The sequence below is a fragment of the Muntiacus reevesi genome, chromosome 9 (genome assembly GCF_963930625.1).
Source record: "Muntiacus reevesi chromosome 9, mMunRee1.1, whole genome shotgun sequence".
NCBI lineage: Eukaryota > Metazoa > Chordata > Mammalia > Artiodactyla > Cervidae > Muntiacus > Muntiacus reevesi.
The window spans coordinates 57,987,766-58,006,778 of NC_089257.1; the positions used below are offsets into that span (position 1 = coordinate 57,987,766).

A 19,013-nucleotide genomic window follows, 5' to 3' on the forward strand; every position below is an offset into this window, starting at 1 on the left:
CAGGTAAGAATACTAGAGTGGGTTGCCATTTCCTCCTCTAGGAGATCTTCCCCATCTAGGGATCCAACCCGCGTCTCCTGCTTTGGCAGGCAGATTATTTATCTCTGAGCCACCAGGAAAGCCCCAAGAAACCTTCAAACTCTTTTTTTTTGGTGAGTAATGTCTTTGCTTTTTATTTTTTTTTCATTTATTTTTATTAGTTGGAGGCTAATTACTTTACAATATTGTAGTGGTTTTTGCCATACACTGACATGAATCAGCCATGGATTTACATGTGTTCCCCATCCCGATCCCCACTCCCTCCTCCCTCTCCATCCCATCCCTCTGGGTCTTCCCAGTGCAAAAATATGGAACGCTTCACGAATTTGCGTGTCATCCTTGCACAGGGGCCATGCCAATCTTCTCTGTATCGTTCAAATTTTAGTATACGTGCTGCCGAAGCGAGCACCAAACTCTTTTAAAAACAGAGGGCAAAGGAGTTGAATACAGATGGTATTATCAGAATTGTATTTTACCAAGACTAAACAGGTACTTCGTTGGGATTTACGCTCAATAGGGAAAGAAATTAGATAGGGATGGGATGATCATTCAGAGGTTATTACAGCTTTATTGGAGACAAAAGTAAAAAAAGTCTCAACTGAGTTGCTGGCCAAACACGGAAGGCAGTCTCTGTGCTAAGCTGCTCAGTCGTGTCTGACTCTTTGCGACGCTATGGACTGTAGCCCACCAGGCTCCTCTGTCCGTGGAATCCTCCAGGCAAGAATACTGGAGTGGGAGCCATTCCCTCCTCCCAGGGATCTTCTCGACCCAGGAATGGAAGCCGAGTCTCCTGCTTCAGCAGGCGGCTTCTATATCACTAGTGCCAGCTGGGAAGCCCCTATCAAGCCACAGAACACCCAATATAAGAGAACAGTGTTGTTTTTCCCCTTCAGAAAAAGGGTCTAGCCCCAATGAGCCTCACCCTTCCACCTGAACAAGGGCTGAACCTCTGTCACTAACAGGCTATCATAGAAATGATGGGGTGTGATTTCTGATGTCCACTCATAAGAGATGCTGTGGCTTCCTCCTTGCTCTCTCTCTTTCTTGGATCACTCAGTCTGGAAGAAGCCAGCTGCCATGTTGTAAACACCCGCAAAACTGCCCCATGGAAAGGTTCATATGATTAGGAACTGAGATCTGACATCTCCAGCATGAATTCACAAATTCACCAGCCCTCTGTGTGAGCCACCCTGGCACTCAGCCCTCCAGCTCCAGCCAGCACTTCAGATGCCTGTGGCCCCAGCTGCCATCTGAGTACAATCTCATGAGAGGTGCTCAGCCAAACCACCTTGCCAAGCTCCTCCTGACTCACAGAAAATGTGTGAGATAAAAAATGTTTATTACCACTTTACCCTGAGAGGTTTGAGGTAACTTATTATGTGCCAACAAACAGCAGATCATAAAAATAAAAAGGAAAGAATAAAAACGAATTGCAGTAGAAACCTAGAGTAACTGGCATGTGCATGGGTTCTCTTCCCAGTTTCTCCTTCAATTAACACCAAGTGATGTTGGTGAATGTACCTAATATACAACAGTCTTGGTTTCCTCACCTGCAAAATAAGCAGGCCCCACCAATGACCTTCAGCATCCCTTCTATTAACAGCATCCAAATTAAACTGTGAAAAAGTGAAAGTCACTCAGTCGTGTCTGACTCTTTGCAACCTCTTGGTGGCAGGCAACCAGGCTGCCTCCTTTGCAGGCAGATTCTTTACCATCTAAGCCTCCAGGGAAACCCCAAATTAAATGATCCCATTATTCAAAAAGCATACTTATTAGTCGCTAAGCAGAGTTTAGAAATTATCCCATTCGGGACTTCCCTGGTGGTCTAGTGGTTAAGACTACACACTCCCAAGGCAGTGGCCCTGGGTCTGATCCTTGGTCGGGGAACTAGATTTTGAATGCAGCAACTAAAGATCCCGCATGCCACAACTAAATGGAAGACTCCGCTTGCTGCAACTAAGACCCAGAGCAGCCAAATAAATAAATACAATATATAAAAAAGAAATTATTCCATTATTTGGAGGGCCCTCTATGTCTCTGACCTCATCCTGTTCAACCGTCTTATCAATGACTGAATTGAAAATATGCAAGGCATTCTTGTCAAAATCCAAGATGACGGAAAACCCTTGAGGGAAAGCAATTGTACTGCTGAAACCAAATGCTTGAGAATCTTGAGATTCAGGAACAAGGAGCCAAGAATAACAAGACACAATGTAACAGCCTCATAGACAGTCTCTGAAGGTCTGAAAATTCATCCCTAGGAGCATAAGAGTGTGGTAAGAATAACACTCACTATGAGTCAATCATGTGGACCAGCTGCCAAGGAATGAGTCTACCTGTCTTGCACTAAATTTACTCAACAATCACTCAGGCACGGTACTAAGCATCAGGGCTACAGCAATGACTAAGACACATATTTACGTTACATTTATAGAATTACAGAACCTAAAAATAAGCAAAGAGAGAGCCCCATGACAAGCCTGGCTTGGCCAGATTGTATTTGATCTATAGAAAATTATAGAGTTTAATCCGAGAAGAGTTAACCAGAATGAATATGGAACTCAAAGTAACCAGAATCAAGCAACCTTTATTAAGTGGCCGCTCTGTATGTCCTGTCCAGGGACAAACTGTCCAGAGAGAAGAAAGGGTGACTTAGGATAGAACCGTGTTGAACTCACAACGCATAAAGGACAGGCAGAAGAAGAGGATCTGCAAGGGAGTAAGTGGGAGTTGCAAGAAAAGTGGGAGAAAAATCTGGAAGCTAAAACAAAAATGTGTTTCCAAGGTTGCCAGCATGTGGCCCAGTACTTGTCTCTTTGCCCCATCTCCCCTACTACCCTTGTAACTTACTCACTCTAGCCCGACCACACGGGTCTTCGTGTCATTTCTCAAATAGCCCACACTCTTTCCTAACTCTGGGCCATTCAGTGTCTTCACTATTCCCACTCTCCAAGGATAGTCCAGTCTCTCATTACATTCAGATCCCAACTCACATGCCACCTCTTCTGAGATCTTACCCGATCTGACCCGATTCATTTCTCCTCTCAGCACTTATCACCCAACTCCCAACATTTTATAAATCTACTTGCTCCTTTATTAATTATTTCCTCATCTCCCCCAGCCCCATATATATACGTTGATTCCACCTGCCTCTTTCCCTGATGAATCCACACTGCACAATATGCACTGTGTCTGGAACACTGTAGGTGCTTTGTAAATATTTGATAAGGGAATTAATTAAGTCAAGATGCCAAGGAGAACTTCAGTAATCTTGACAAGAACAATTCCACTACAGGAGCAAAAGGTCAGGCATATGGGGGACAATAGAGGAAACAAGGTCTGAGAAAGCAGGAGAAGATGAGATCTGAAACACTGATGGTGTAATTAGCTTGAGACGAGAGACAGGAACCTTAACAGGCAGGAGGGAGAATGGGATAGAGCTCCTTGATACGGGGTTAAGAAGTTGAAAGATTCCTCATTTCATGACTGCTGGTTTTTGTGTTTTTTTTTAAGATTTTTTTTTTTTTTATGTGGACCATTTTTAAAGCCTTTATTGTATTTGTTACGATATTGCTTCAGTTTTTATGTTCTGGATATTTGGCTGTGATGCATAATCTTACCTCCCTGAGCAGGGACCAAACCTGCACCCTCTGCATTGGAAGGCAAAGTCTCAACCATTGGACCACCAGGGAAGTCCCCTGATGGTTATTTTATTTTCAAAGTAGTACTAAGGAGTCACCCGCTGAGATACAGTGGGGAAAGTGGTGGGATCATGAGTTTGAGGACAGTGGAATAAAGGAAATTTGAAATGCTCCCTGAGAGCAAAGCCAGGCTGCCAAGTGGGTTCAATAAAAGGCAATGAGCACGGGAGGACAGTGGCTGAGTAAAGGCTCAGAGAATTAAGTGGGGGAAAAGGTGAAAACAGGAGGGAGTTTATAGATGGCGTTGGGCAAAGTGGTCAAGAGACTGACTTCTACGGGGTCAAAGAACAACGACTCCCTCCTCCCCACCCCAACACTAACAACCTGTGGAAGGGACAGAACATATATCTATCCTGTAGAAGACATGAGTCACGGGGGAGGGGAGAGGAAAAAGCATCTGTCTTCAAAAAAACAGAAAAGATCACGGGGTTTTCCCTGGTGGTCCAGTGGTTTAAGACACCACGTTGCAATGCAGGGGACATGGGTTCCATCCCTGGTCAGAGAACTAAGATCCCACAGGCCACGGAGCAGCTAAGCCCATGCACCACAACTAGAGAGAGTCCTTGTGCTGCAAAGTAAGATGCTACTGAGTCAACAAAGATTCCCCTTGCCACAAAGAAGACCTCACGTAGGGCAACTAAGAGCTGACACAGCCAAACACATTAATAAGTATTCTAAAAAAAAAGAAAAATCACCGTGGAAAACTGTATCTGACATGATTTGTGTGTGAGACTAAAGTCAATAGGCAGCAATTATGAACAGACCTGACCCAAAGTAAAAAAAAAAAATTATGCTGAGAATCATCAAAGTTGTGAAAAGTCATAAAAAGATAAAAAGCTGTCTCTTGGGTAGGGGACACTCATGTCTAGAGGTGCTCAAGGACAGAGTGGGATGTTACGGGGAGAGAGGATCCGAGGGGAGCACGAGGTATGATGGAGATGCTGGTGGGCCTCAGGTGAGCAGGTGAGAGGGAGGAAGGGGGTCTGACAGGTACAAACAGGTGAGGGCAGGGGCTCCTTCCCATTTCTCCCAGAGCAAACTGTGCTCTGTATATAATTTGTATATTGCATACAAATATTATATATTATAAACAACAGAAATCTCTTTCTCAGGGTTCTAGGGGCTAGCAAGTCCAAGGTCAAGACACAGAAAGATTCAGTGTCTAGTGAGGGCTTGCTTCCTGGTCCATAGACGGCTACCTTCCCCCTGCGTCCTCACAAGCTCTCTGGGCTCTCTGGGATCATTTTCGTAAGGACACAAATCCCATTCATGAGGGTTTTGCCTTCCTGACCTCGTCTCCTCCCAATGGTCCCGCTTGGAAACACCATTACTCTAGGGATTAGGTTTCAGCATATGAATTGGTGGAGGGCAGGGGACGCATGTGTTCAGCCTATAGCACTAGACCATATGGGGTACTCTGAGGGTTTGAGCGGGTTGATGCTTGTCTGCATGCCCACCAAGAACCAGAAAACAAAACTTCGAGACTTCTGGGGATGCCAGAGCTTGAATCCAAGAAGTTGAGGAATCTGTTTCCTCCTGTGTTTTGTGGAACTCTTAAGTGGAGAACAGAAGCTGGCATGGGTGCTCTGTCCTTATGTTAAGTGTAGTCACGCAGTCATGTCTGACTCTTTGCAACCCCATGGACAGTAACCCACCAGGCGCCTCTGTCCACGGGGATTCTCCAGGCAAGATTACTGGAGTGGGTTGCCACGCTCTTCTCCAGGGGATCTTCCTGACTCAGGGATCAAACCCGGGTATCCTGAGCCTCCTGCCTTGCAGGCAGATTCTTTACCATCTGCGCCACCAGGGAAGCCAGTTCTGTCCTTAAGAAGCCTTCAAAGCCCACTCACCAAGGCACAAGACCCCAAGCTCCCTGAAATGACCACCTTTGATTTGCTGTGCAAAGAAGGCTAATTCAGAGTCTGGGCATTTTCTGGTTCCTCCTTTCCTTCCAAATACAGTCTGTCTGTGATGATAAACACTAGGCCTCACGTGCATGTGTGTAGGCCTGTGTGTCAGCAAACATGCTGCCTTTCCGAAGTGTGTGGAAGTGACTGTGAGCCGTGACTCCACCAGAGGGCTGTGCCAAATCAACCCTCCTCTGAAAAATCTTCCTGGGGACACTTCACATCCAGCCATTACTCATGAAACCAGACGGTGCTTCTTAAAGTGCCAGCATCCTGGTACTCAACAGCTTTGCACACCCCAACTGGGTTGACCTGGAATTCTTCCAGGAGGGACAGGGACTGCCTCTGGCCACCTCAGACTCTCTAATCTCACCTGCCTCCCCAAAGGGACCCAAACACAAAATACCACTGCCAAAAGATCCTCAGAGCATGGAACAAATGATTACAATCCTGGTCCAGTTGTCACTGAACAAATGCATGGTATACTCATTCAATACACACAAAACAGATTAGACATCCCTTCCTGCTTTCTTTCCGAGTTTCCCAGGTGGCACTAAAGGACGTGCCTGCCAATACAGGAGACATAAGAGATGTGGGTTCAATCCCTGGGTCCAGAATATGCCCTGGAATAGGAAATGGCAACTCATCCTAGTATTCTTGCCTGGAGAATCCCATGGACTGGTGGGCTACAGTCCATAGGGTCGCAAAGAGTCAGATATGACTGAAGCAACTGAGCATGAAAGCATGCCTGCTTCCTTTTCACACACCTGAGACCAGGGCTGATGGGACCAGCTCCACTTAGATGTGCCAAGAGGTGTTAGAAGACATGCTAAACATCCTGCAGGAGACAGGAATCAAGACCATCCCCAAGAAAAAGAGATGCAAAAAGCAAAACGGCTGTCTGACAAGGCCTTACAAATAGCTGTGAAAAGAAGAGAAGGGAAAAGCAAAGGAGAAAAGGAAAGATTCCCGATTCCCATTTGAATGCAGAGTTCCAAAGAATATCAAGGAGAGATAAGAAAGACTTCCTCAGCAAAGAAATGGAGGAAAACAATAGAATGGGAAAGACTAGAGATCTCTTCAAGAAAATCAGAGCTAGCAAGGGAACATTTCATGCAAAGATAGGTTCAATAAAGGACAGAAATGGTAGGGATCTAACAGAAACAGAAGATATTAAGAAGAGGTGGCAAGAATACACAGAAGAACTCTATAAAAAAGATCTTCACGACCCAGATAATGATGGTGTGATCACTCACCAAGAGTCAGACATCCTGGAATGTGAAGTCAAGTGGACCTTAGGAAGCATTACGATGGACAAAGCTAGTGGAGGTGATGGAATTCCAGTTGAGCTATTTCAAATTCTGAAAGATGATGCTGTGAAAGTGCTGCACTCAATATGCCAGCAAATTTAGAAAACTCAGAAGTGGCCAGAGGATACACAATTGCACTCATTACACATGCTAGTAAAGTGATGCTTAAAATTCTCCAAGCCAGGCTTCAGCAATATGTGAACCGTGAACTTCCAGATGTTCAGGCTGGTTTTAGAAAAGGCAGAGGAAACAGAGAACAAATTGCCAACACCTGCTGGATCATCAAAAAAGCAAGAGAGTTCCAGAAAAACATCTACTTCTGCTTCATTGACTATGCCAAAGGCTTTGCCTGTGTGGATCACAATAAACTGTGGAAAATTTTGAAAGAGATGGGAATACCAGACCACCTGACCTGCCTCTTGAGAAACCTATATGCAGGTCAGGAAGCAACAGTTAGAACTGGACATGAAACAACAGACTGGTTCCAAATAAGAAAAGGAGTACATCAAAGCTGTATATTGTCACCCTGTTAATTTAACTTACATGGAGAGTATATCATGAGAAATGCTGGGCTGGAAGAAGCACAAGCTGGAATTAAGATTGCCGGGAGAAATATCAATAACCTCAGATATGCAGATGACACCATCCTTATGGCAGAAAGTGAAGAACTAAAGAGCCTCTTGATGAAAGTAAAAGAGGAGAGTGAAAAAGTTGGCTTAAAGCTCAACATTCTGAAAACTAAGATCATGGCATCTGGTTCCATCACTTCATGGCAAATAGATGGGAAAACAGTGGAAACAGTGGCTGACTTTATTTTTCTGGGCTCCAAAATCACTGCAGATGGTGATTGCAGCCATGAAATTAAAAGACGCTTACTCCTTGGAAGGAAAGTTATGACCATCCTAGACAGCATATTAAAAAGCAGAGACATTACTTTGTCAACAAAGGTCCGTCTAGTCAAGGCTATGATTTTTCCAGCAGTCATGTATGGATGTGAGAGTTGGACTATAAAGAAAGCTGAGTGCCAAAGAATTGATGCTTTTGAAGTGTGGTGCTGGAGAAGACTCTTGAGAGTCCCTTGGACTGGAAGGAGATCCAACCAGTCCATCCTAAAGGAGATCAGTCCTGGGTGTTCATTGGCAGAACTGATGTTGAAGCTGAAACTCCAATACTTTGGCCACCTGATGCGAAGAGCTGACTCATTTGAAAAGACCCTGATGCTGGGAAAGATTGAGGGCAGGAGGAGAAGGGGACGACAGAGGATGAGATGGTTGGATGGCATCACTGACTCAATGGCCATGGGATTGGGTGGAATACTGGAGTTGGTGATGGACAGGGAGGCCTGGTGTGCTGTGGTTCATGGGATCACAAAGAGTCGGACACGACTGCATGACTGAACAACAACCAACAAAGCTGTTGCTATTTCCAGTCCATTGAGGCCAGGAGACACTGGGCAGCTCTCTGTGTTTTAACATAGAAACAGGCCAACAGGAAACCAAGAAGGTATACCAACCAGCACGAAATCAAAGATGAAGCATATTTTAAGAAGAAAGATGGAACCAGGCATGTCCAACACTGTAGAGTGAGGTCTTTAGAAAGAGGCCATCCAACTGGGCATTTGGGAGTTAGAGAGTTCTGAAATGATTTTTGGTGCAATGGTAGAAAACAAACCAATCTGAAAGGAGTTAAGATATCAAGTAGCAGTGAGGGACTTGGCGAAATGAGTATGTGATGATTTTTAAAGAAAATCAGAACAGAAGGAGAGAATAATAGCCAAGCTACGGCAGGTTGGAGAGGCATTAAGGTTGAGAGGGAGGCTTCTTTGTGAGTATATTTATAAAGATGAGAGAAGCACTAAAGAGCAAGGGATGGAAGATTTAGGAAATAATTCATTACCCAAAGCACAGGCAGAAGATTTATGAGGGGGGAACAAAAGGCAGCATTTATTAGACAGTTAGCATGAGCCAACTACCACACAGGGAGATAACATCAATAGAGATAGTTAGAGATAAGTAGTCTTTAGATCTCAGATCAACCATGAAAGTTTAACATTACCCATCTTTTACAGATAAAGAAACTGGAAGTTTAGTAACTTGCCCAAAGCCCACATTTAGTAAGTTTAGTAGAGCTGAGATTTCAAGCTACTATTACTTACCTCTAACAGAAGCATAAGATATTAAGAAGAGGGGGCAAGAATACACAGAACAACTATACAAAAAATATCTTAATGACCCAGATAACCATGATGGTGTGATCACTCACCTAGAGCCAGACATCCTGGAATACGAAGTCAAGTGGGCCTTAGGAAGCATTACGGTGAACAAAGCTAGTGGAGGTGATAGAATTCCAGCTGAGCTATTTCAAAACCTAAAAGATGAAGCTGTTAAAGTGCTGCACTCAATACGCTAGCAAATTTGAAAAACTCAGCAGTGGCCACAGGACTGGAAAACGTCAGTTTTCATTCCAATCTCAAAGAAAGACAATGCCAAAGAATGTTCAAACTATCATACAATGGCACTCATCTCACCTGCTAGCAAAGTAATGCTCAAAATTCTCCAAGCCAGGTTTCAACAGTACATGAACCGAGAACTTCCAGATATTCAAGCTGGATTTAGAAAAGGGAGAAGAACCAGAGATCAAATTGCCAACATCTGCTGTATCATTGAAAAAGCAAGAGAGTTGCAGAAAAACATCTACTTCTGCTTCATCGACTACGCCAAAGTTTTTGGCTGTGTGGATCACAACAAACTGTGGAAAATTCTTAAAGAGATGGGGATACCAGACCACCTTACCTGCCTCCTAAGAAATCTGTATGCAGGTCATGAAGCACCAGTTAAAACCAGACGTGGAACAATGGACTGGTTCCAAATTGTGAAAGGAGTACCTCAAGGCTGTATAGTCATCCTGCTTATTTAACTTATATGCGGAGAACATCATGCAAAATGCTGGGCTGATGAAGCACAAGCTGGAACCAAGATTGCTGGGAGAAATATAATAAACTCAGATATGCAGATGACACCACCTTTTGGCAGAAAGAGAAGAGGAACTAAAGAGTCTCTTGATGAAAGTGAAGAGTGAAAAAGCTGGCTTAAAACTCACCATTCAAAAAACTAAGATCATGGCATCTGGTCCCATCACTTCATGGCAAATAGATGGGGAAACAATGGAAACAGTAACAGACTTCATTTTCTTGGGCTCCAAAATCACTGCAGATGGTGACCGCAACCATGAAATTAAAAGATGCTTGCTCCTGAGAAGAAAAGCTATGACCAAGCTAGACAGCATGATAAAAAGCAGAGACATTACTTTGTCAACAAAGGTCCATAAAGTCAAAGCTATGGTTTTTCCAGTAGTCATGTATGGATGTGAGAGTTGGACTATAAAGAAAGCTAAGCGCTGAAGAACTGATGCTTTTGAACTGTGGTGTTGAAGAAGACTCTTGAGAGTCCCTTGGACTGCAAGGAGATCCAACCAGTCAATCCTAAAGGAAATCAATCCTAAATAGTCATTGGAAGGACTGATGCTGAAGCTGAAGCTCCAATACTTTGGCTACCTGATGTGAAGAACTGACTCATTAGAAAAGACCCTGATGCTGGAAAAGATTGAAGGCGGGAAGAGAAAGGGGTGACAGAGGATGAGATGGTTGGATAACATCACTGACTTGATGAACATGAGTTTGAGCAAGCCCTGGGAGTTGGTGATGGACAGGGAGGCCTGGCATGTGGCAGTTCATGGGGTTGCAAAGAGTCAGACACGACTGAGCAACTGAACGGATTATTTACCCCTAGAGCCCAGGTATTTTCCACTTAATCAAGATGCCACACTTTAGAAACAAGGTTCCTCACTGCTGTGGGAAGAAAGAAACAAAATCAGTGAAAAGAGAAACAAATTTTGAGGTAGAAACACTCTTTTTAAAATATCTTTATTTTGTATTGGTGTATAGTTGGTTAACAATGCTGCGTTAGCTACAGGTATACAGCAAAGTGATTCAGTTATACCCATTCAAGTATCCACTTCTTTCTCAAATTTCTTTCCAATTTAGGCTATTACAGAATAATGAGCGGAGTTCCCTGTGCTATAGAGTAGGTCCTTGTTAGTCATCTATTTTACATGTAGCAGTATGTACACGTCAATCCCAAGGGGCTTCCCAGGTGGAGCTACCGGTAAAGAACTCGCCTGCAATGCAGGAAACACAGGCGACACGGCTTCAATCCCTGGGTCCAGAAGATCCCCTGGAGGAGGGCGTGGCAACCCACTCCAGTATTCTTGCCTGGAAAATCCCGTGGACAGAGGAGCCTGGCAGGCTACAGCCGATGGGGTCACAAAGAGTTAGACACAACCGAACCAACTTAGCACACACGCACGTGTCAATTTCAAATTCTCAATCTATCGCTCCCCCTCTCCACCCTTTCCTCCTGGTAACGATAAGTTTGTTGTCTAAGTTTATTATAAGTTTGGGAACAATCTTAAGTACAAAGCCAGGTGAGCCTGGGTGAACACCTTAGTGTTCTCAGAAAACAATCATATCTTACCTGCAGTTACACATTTATCTCTGGCCAAGTGTTGGAAATTTTCCATGTGGCCTCCATATCTACCATCTTTGTTTCACCATTTTGCTCTGTGACCCTGGAGGCTGACTTTTGGGAACAATACACCTGGCTCCCTTGTCTTTCGGCTTCTGGTTGGGTCCTGGCAAGGGAGGTGATAAATGAAAGGTCGGGCATGTTGAGGCATGCCCCAGAAAAGTGCCGCAAGACAAGTTCCGGAGGCTGGCTAAACTTCCGGGAACCGACGCCCTGCAGCCTGGTCCAATCAGGAGCCGACACGGAGCCCTTGGACACCCACCGCCACTGCAACCCGCGCTTTCTTCCTTACATGGAAGGACCTGGCCTGGACGCCGGCCCTGGCTATAAAACCTCTCCCCACCCCTCATACCTCGCAAACTCCCTCTGTCCCCTCGCTCACCCGCCCCCAGGAGTTCTGCCCAAGAGCGACCGCCCAATACAGGCCTTTACCAACGGTCCTTAGAGGTGGCTCTTTCTTCCCGTGGCGTTTTCTAACAATAAAGACCATAAAGAAGGCTGTGGTGTTGGAGAAGACTCTTGAGAGTCCCTTGGACAGAAAGGACATCAAACCAGTCAATCCTAAAAGAAATCAACCCTGAATGTTCATTGGAAGGCCAGATGCTGAAGATGAAGCTTCAGTATTTTGGCCACCTGATGCGAAGAGCCAACTCACTGGAAAAGACCGATGCTGGGAAGATTGAGGGTAGGAGGAGAAGGGGACGACACAAGATTAGATGGTTGGATAGCATCACCGATTCAATAGACATGAGTTTGGGCAAACTCCAGGAGATGGTGAGCGACAGGGAAGCCTGTGTGCTGCCGTTCATGGGGTCACAAAGAGTCAGACACGGCTTGAGGACTGAACGACAACAACAAGGGGAGGTGATGGCCGGAGACAGGAGAACAGGGAATGGAGACACAGCTTGGACCACAGCTTTCTCCTGCCACATCACCACAGATTGATCGGATCCTTGTAAAAAGGCCACAGCTCCAGTCAGGCAGCCCTCTTCTACAGCAGTTGACACCCTTCAGGGTGCTTCATTGTCCTGTGTTGATTTCTCTTATCTCTCCCACGTCTGATCACACATATGCTCCTGGATGCTTCCTCACATAGGATAACATGGTCACCCCCACAAGCATTCACTACCCACACTCTTTGATATGTACATTAGCCAACTGCAAGGTCTTCAGAATGGAAAAACTGAAACATTTTTCACAATATAAGCTGAACCTTGGCGCTGAGTATCAGTTGAAACCTCACACCCCAAATAACTTAAGAATGGATGACATTTAATCATGGATCTCAGCATTCTCAAGTCCTCTAAACCTCCCCTAAAGAAACGAATCCTGGATATGACTGACCCAGGTTCAGAAACGGAAGGAATACACTAGACCTGAAGCTACAATTAGATTCAAGTTCAAAGCTCTTCCTGGTTCTGGTCTTGAAAGGGAGGCTAGCCAATCTTTCTCTTATGATTCATACTCTGTGATAGAGAATTAATTTAAAATATTAATTTGCCTTTCAAAAGGGTAGTGAAATGCTGGATGCCTTCAGGACAGCTTCTTTGTCTACCCGTCTCTTCTCCCTGCCCCAAGGGAAAAAAACCACCCTGAGTTTTTCTTACTCATGTCATTCACTTATTTTGGGAAGGTGAAACCACCCAAGTTTTGCTTTCACGTGTAGTTTCTTTCTCAGGCCCTGAGTGAGCACTGCTGGGTGTTGGTCACAGGAAGCTCCCTTTGCACCAGATATGCCTGGCCCCCCACCCCAAGCAGAGCAGGGGGTCCTGACACCAGCACTGACTCTGCCCCAAGGCTCCAGGTCTAGTCTGTGACTTCAGGCCAGCCACCATCACACTCTTTCTTTCTCTCTGAGCCCCTCTTTACCTCCTCTGTAAACTAACAGGTTCACATTAAATCAGCAGTTTACAGTTTTGTTTTGTTTTTTTCAAGAATGGGGTAGGGGTTGTGTTTTATCATTTAAAAAGTATCGTAGTCCTGAGACGTGCTGGTTACGTTTAGGCCTCTGGTCCAAGATCATGTTCAAAGCAGGTCTAGCTTTTAGGAATCTTTATAGTAACTCCACAACCCTGTGGCAACCTTTAATACATATTTAATATATCTTAGCCACATGCTGGGCTTCTCTGGTAGCTCAGATGGTAAACAATCCCCCTGTCATGGAGGAAACCTGGGTTTGATCCCTGGGTCAGGGAGATCCCTTGGAGAAGGGAATGGCTACTCACTCCAGTATTCTTCCCTGGAGAATCCCATGGACAGAGGAGCCTGGGGGGCTGTAGTCCATGGGTCGCAAAGAGTTGGACATGACTGAATGACTAAGCATGAGTGCGAGTCACGTTAGAGCCTCTGTCCCCCAAAATCTCCTGCTGCTGCTGCTGCTGCTAAGTCGCTTCAGTCGTGTCCGACTCTATGCGACCCTATGGACAGCAGCCCACCAGGCTCCTCCATCCACAGGATTCTCTAGGCACGAATACTGGAGTGGGTTGCCATTTCCTTCTCCAAAATCTCCTGCACATTAGTTTTTTCATGAATACCTAAGACCTGGCATTCATATACAGGCCTGGCACGCGAGAATCTCAATGTCTTCCTGGGGTGCCAGGCTTGACCTAGGACACTAAAAGAATGACCCTAAATGTCTGGGATGTAAGGCCCTAGTGAGAGGCTGAGGTAATCTCCTCAAGGATTGGGTCAGGTTTTCCCCCAACTCTGGACCTCAGATCTAACCAAAGCAAAAACTGGCATCTCTGAGGCAGAGATTTTAGAGAGAAGCACTGGAGACATCTCCCAGGCAAGGGCTATCCAATACCAAGGACAAGGCCCCATCCCAAGCCACATATTCATCCAGATTTGCCCTAGATATCTGGGAGGACAGTGGACACTGAGGATTGACCTATATGGCTCCCACTCAAAATAGCCCATTTAAAAAAAAAAAAATCTAGTCTCCCAGAGGACTAGATTCTTAATCACAGTTCAAGGTTTGATCAAGCCAGGTATCATCACCCAAACTCCGAAATCCCCCTTAGGATTTCAAAAAGACCTTAGCCCATATAGGGAAAGGAACCTAGATAAATTAGCTTAAGTGTCAGATTGCATGCAGAGCCATCAAAAGGCACAGGAATGACTGTGTGAACCTTCAGAAAGTCTGTTGGTCTGTGCAGTAACATGAACACAATGGGGCTTCCCTGGTGGTCCAGCGGTTAAGAATCCATCTCGCAACACAAGAGATGCCAGTTCTATTCCTGGTTTGGGAAGCTCTCACAAGTCGTGCAGCAACCAAGCTCGTGTGCCACAACTACTGAGCCCAAGCTCTAGAGCCCATGAGCTGTAACTACTGAAGCCCGAGTGCCCTAGAGTCTGTGCCCTGCAACAAGAGAAGCCACTGCAAGGAGAAGCCTGAGCACTGCACCTGGAGAGTTAGTAGCGCCACTTGCCACAACTAGAGAAAGTCAGTGCACAGCAATAAAGACCCAATGCAGCCATAATAAATAAATTAATTAAATATTTTTAAAAACATGAACAGAATGGTGGTGATGTGGGACCTAACTCTTCTAACTGAGACTTGCCTTATGACATGATAGGGAGAACTTGGACTGTCGCTAAGAACCTGCCCTTTTCCTGTGAAACACACCAGATTCAGGTTTTTCTGAAACTGCCAGACAATCACCCAGAAGCAGTCTCCTCCTGGAGTGCAACTTTCAGGGCCACTGTCACCACCATCTGTTCAGTCCTAAGGCACAAGGCTCCCGGCTCCTAGAGCGTCACGCAAAACCAGATCCAAGAGCCGCCCAGGGAAGAATTGGGGAGGAGAAGGGAGTGAGGAAGCCCCACAGAAATGAACAAAGCTCCATCATCTCACCCCTGTTCAAAAGTCCCCTACCCTCTGGCCAGGAATTTCCATGGAAACCTCATAAGTTCTATCTATAGGGAAAGAAACAAAGGAAAAAAGAAGACGCAACCTGAGGTATGTACGGATTAGCTCCAAGAAATGCAGGCAGAGGAGGAGGGGGTGGGGGGCTCACATTGGAAGATGCAGAGCTGATCCTTATCCTGATCCATAAAAAAGGGGCGGGGCTCTGTGAAAACTAGGCTGCCTTCAGTCACAGAATCAGGGGGGAGGTGGGGTGGACAAGCAGGTATGAGTGCTAGGAAGTTGAGTGGGGAGGGCTCGTGTGTGAAAGCAACTGATCATGAAAGGAATCTCAGGCCAGAGGTTCCTCCCAGAGGAGGGAGAGGACAGAAGGCAGAGAACAGAGCTGGCGGGAAGTGTAGACGGCACAGATAGTAGCCTCTTACACTCTTGATCGCTTCAGACCACCTGCAGAGTCGATCCGTTTAGCACTCAGAATTTCCAGGTTGTAACACCTTAAAATACTAATAAAGTGTCTGGAGGTGTCTTGTACATCTTTGTCTTATAAAACTGTAATACCTCAAGGCACTTGTAAAGAACTCTGTTAAACTCTTTTTCTCCTAATCTTGACTTTAAAATGAAGTTTGAGGGAGGAAGAGTCTCTGAGACTTAAATGTCACACAATTTGGTTTTTAAAAATAGACCATGAGAAGCAAAGAAATAAATGTTTAAGAGCTAAACCTTTAAAACCCTCAGAAGAAAACAAAGGCATAAATCTTTGTGACCTTGAATTAGGCAATGGTTTCTTAGATATGACACCAAAAGCACAAGCGATAAGAGAAAAATAAATTGGACATGATAAAAACTGAAAACTTTTTGTGCTTCAAAGGACACTCTCAAGAAAGTAAAAAGACAGTCCAAAGAATTGGAGAAATTTTTCATAATTCATATGTCTGATAAGGGACTTGTATATAGAATATATAAAGAACTCCTGCAATTCAATAATAAAAAAGAAACAATTTTAAAATTAGCAAAGGATCCTGAATAGACATACTTCCATAGAAGACATACAAACAGCCAACAACTATATTAAAAGGTACTCAACATCATAAGCCATCAGGGAAATACAAATCAAAATCACAATGAAAATCAAAACTACAGTGAGATATCACCTCACAGTGCTCAGAATGGCCATCATCAAAAAAATCTACAAACAATAAATGCTGGAGAGGATGTGGTGAAAAGGGAACCCTCTTGCACAGCTGGTGGGAATGTAAATTGATACAGCCACAATGGATCGATCCCTGGGTCAGGAAGATCCCCTGGAGAAGGAAATGGCAACCCACTCCAGTATTCTTGCCAGGAAAATCCCATGGCTGGAGGAGCCTGGAGGGCTACATACACTCCATGGGGTCACAAACAGTCGGATGACTGAGTGACTAACACTCACACACACACCCCAATGTTCACTGCAGCACGATTTACAATAGCTAGAACATGGAAGCAACCTAGGTGTCCATCAAAAGGTGAATGGATAAAGAAGCTGTGGTACATATATACAATGGAATATTAGTCATAAAAAGGAATGAATTTGAGTCAGTTGAACTGAGGTGTACAGACTCAAGTAAGTCAGAAAGAGAAAAACAAATATCGTATATTAACACATACATTGGAATCTAGAAAAATGGTACTGATGGACCTATTTGCAGGGCAGGAATGGAGATGCGGATATAGAGAACAGACTTGTAGACCAGCAGGGAAGGAGAAGGTGGGACGAACTGAAAGAGCAGCATTGAAACATATACACTGCCATATAGAAAAGAGAGAGCTAGTGGGAAGTTACTATATAACACAGGAAGCTCATTCCAGTGCTCTGTGACAACTTAGATGGGTGGGACTGTCAGGGGGTGGGAGGTTCAAGAGGGAGGGGATATATGTGTACTTAAGGCTGACTCAGGTGGTTCTACAGCAGAAGCGAACACAACATTGCAAAGCAAATATCCTCAAAAAAAAAATCACAATGAGGTAACTTCACACCCACTAGGATGGTTATAATAAAAATGATGATAACAAGTATTGGTAAAAATATGGAGAAACTGGAATCCTCATACATTCCTAGTGGGAATATAAGATGATGCAGCCACTTTAGAAAACAGTCTAGCAGTCCTCAAGAGCTTTTACATAGTTATCACTGTGCATGTGTGTGCATGCTCAGTCATCTCCAACTCGTTGCGACCCCATGGACTGTAGCTCACCAGGCTCCTTTGTCCATGAAATTTTCCAGGCAAGAATACTGGAGGGGGTTGCTATTTCCTACTCCAGGAGATCTTCCCCACCCAGGGACTGGACTCGAATTTCTTGTGTCTCCTGCATTGGTAGGCAGATTCTTTACCACTGCACCACCTGGGAAGCTCTCCATAATCTACCAATTGCTGTTGTTTAGTCACTAAGTCACAAACTTCATAAAAGCCAAAAACTGCAAACAACCCACATGTTTATCAACTGATGATTAGATAAGTAAAATGTGGCATAACCATACAACAGAACATAATTCAGCCATAAAAAGGAATGAAGTACGATATATGCCACAACATTTCTGACCTTGAAAACATTATATCAAGTGAAAGAAGTTAGTCATCAATGACTACAGATTGTATGATTCCACTTATAAGAAATGCCCAGAATAAGCAAATTCAATCCATAGAGGCAGAACATAAATTAATGGTTGTCTAGGACTGGTGAGATGAGGGGGAAATGGGGAGTGACTGTTAATGGTACAAGACTTCTTTTAGGAGTGATGAAATGTTTTAAAACGGATTGTGGTGACAATTGCACAACTCAGTGAATAGACTAAAAACCACTAGAGTCTACACTTTAAATGGGTTAATTGTACGGAATGTGAGTTACAGCTCAATAGAGCTGTTAATTAAGAAAAACAGACCAAGAGAAACTGTAACATACTGATCTTGTCCTTTAGAGTTTTGATAATCAGGATTTTTTTTTTTTTTTTTGGCCTGATTATTATTTCAAAACATATACTGCACTGATGGTAATATATTATTCATCTTGATTACTGAGTTTTTTGCTACTTTCTTAGATTTTGTGCCCAAGGCCAGTGGTTCATTTGCATCACCCTCGAAGACCTGAATTGGGTGTGGTAGCAAAGACATAATCCTTTAAAGAGCCTTCCCTGATCCCCAGTGTCAGCTGGAGGCTCCCTCCCACATTCCTTAGTTTTCTCCCCCTCCCTCCTAACCTGAGTTGTTAAATACATGCACCATTAACTCTCGATGCTCTTTTGCTGCTCCTTCATACACACTTTCCCCCACTGGCTTCACGTATGCATTCGTATATGTGTGTGTGTAATTATGAAGAACAAAGACGATTCTGCAAAAATGAAAGTGGGCAACTGCCCCAATTTTCAAAAAATGAGAAGAAAGCAGATTCTACAAAGTATAGACCAGTGAGTATGAACTGATCTCTAGAATATTTCCCAAACTGGATTATTTCACAAGTTTATAAACATTCAGAAAGCAAAGCTGTTTCCAATAACAGCCAGTATAATTTTGCTAAAGCCAAGGAATGTCAAATGAACTTCATTACCTTTTTTGACACAGTTATTAGAC

General features: G+C 44.3%; 1 non-coding gene across 1 annotated transcript; it reads right to left on the reverse strand.

The window, feature by feature from the left end:
• Positions 1–341: 341 nt before the first annotated feature.
• LOC136176195 (U6 spliceosomal RNA) lies at positions 342–448 on the reverse strand. Its single transcript, XR_010664561.1, has one exon. It is a non-coding gene; the product is annotated as a U6 spliceosomal RNA (small nuclear RNA).
• Between the last annotated feature and the right edge of the window lie 18,565 nt (positions 449–19,013).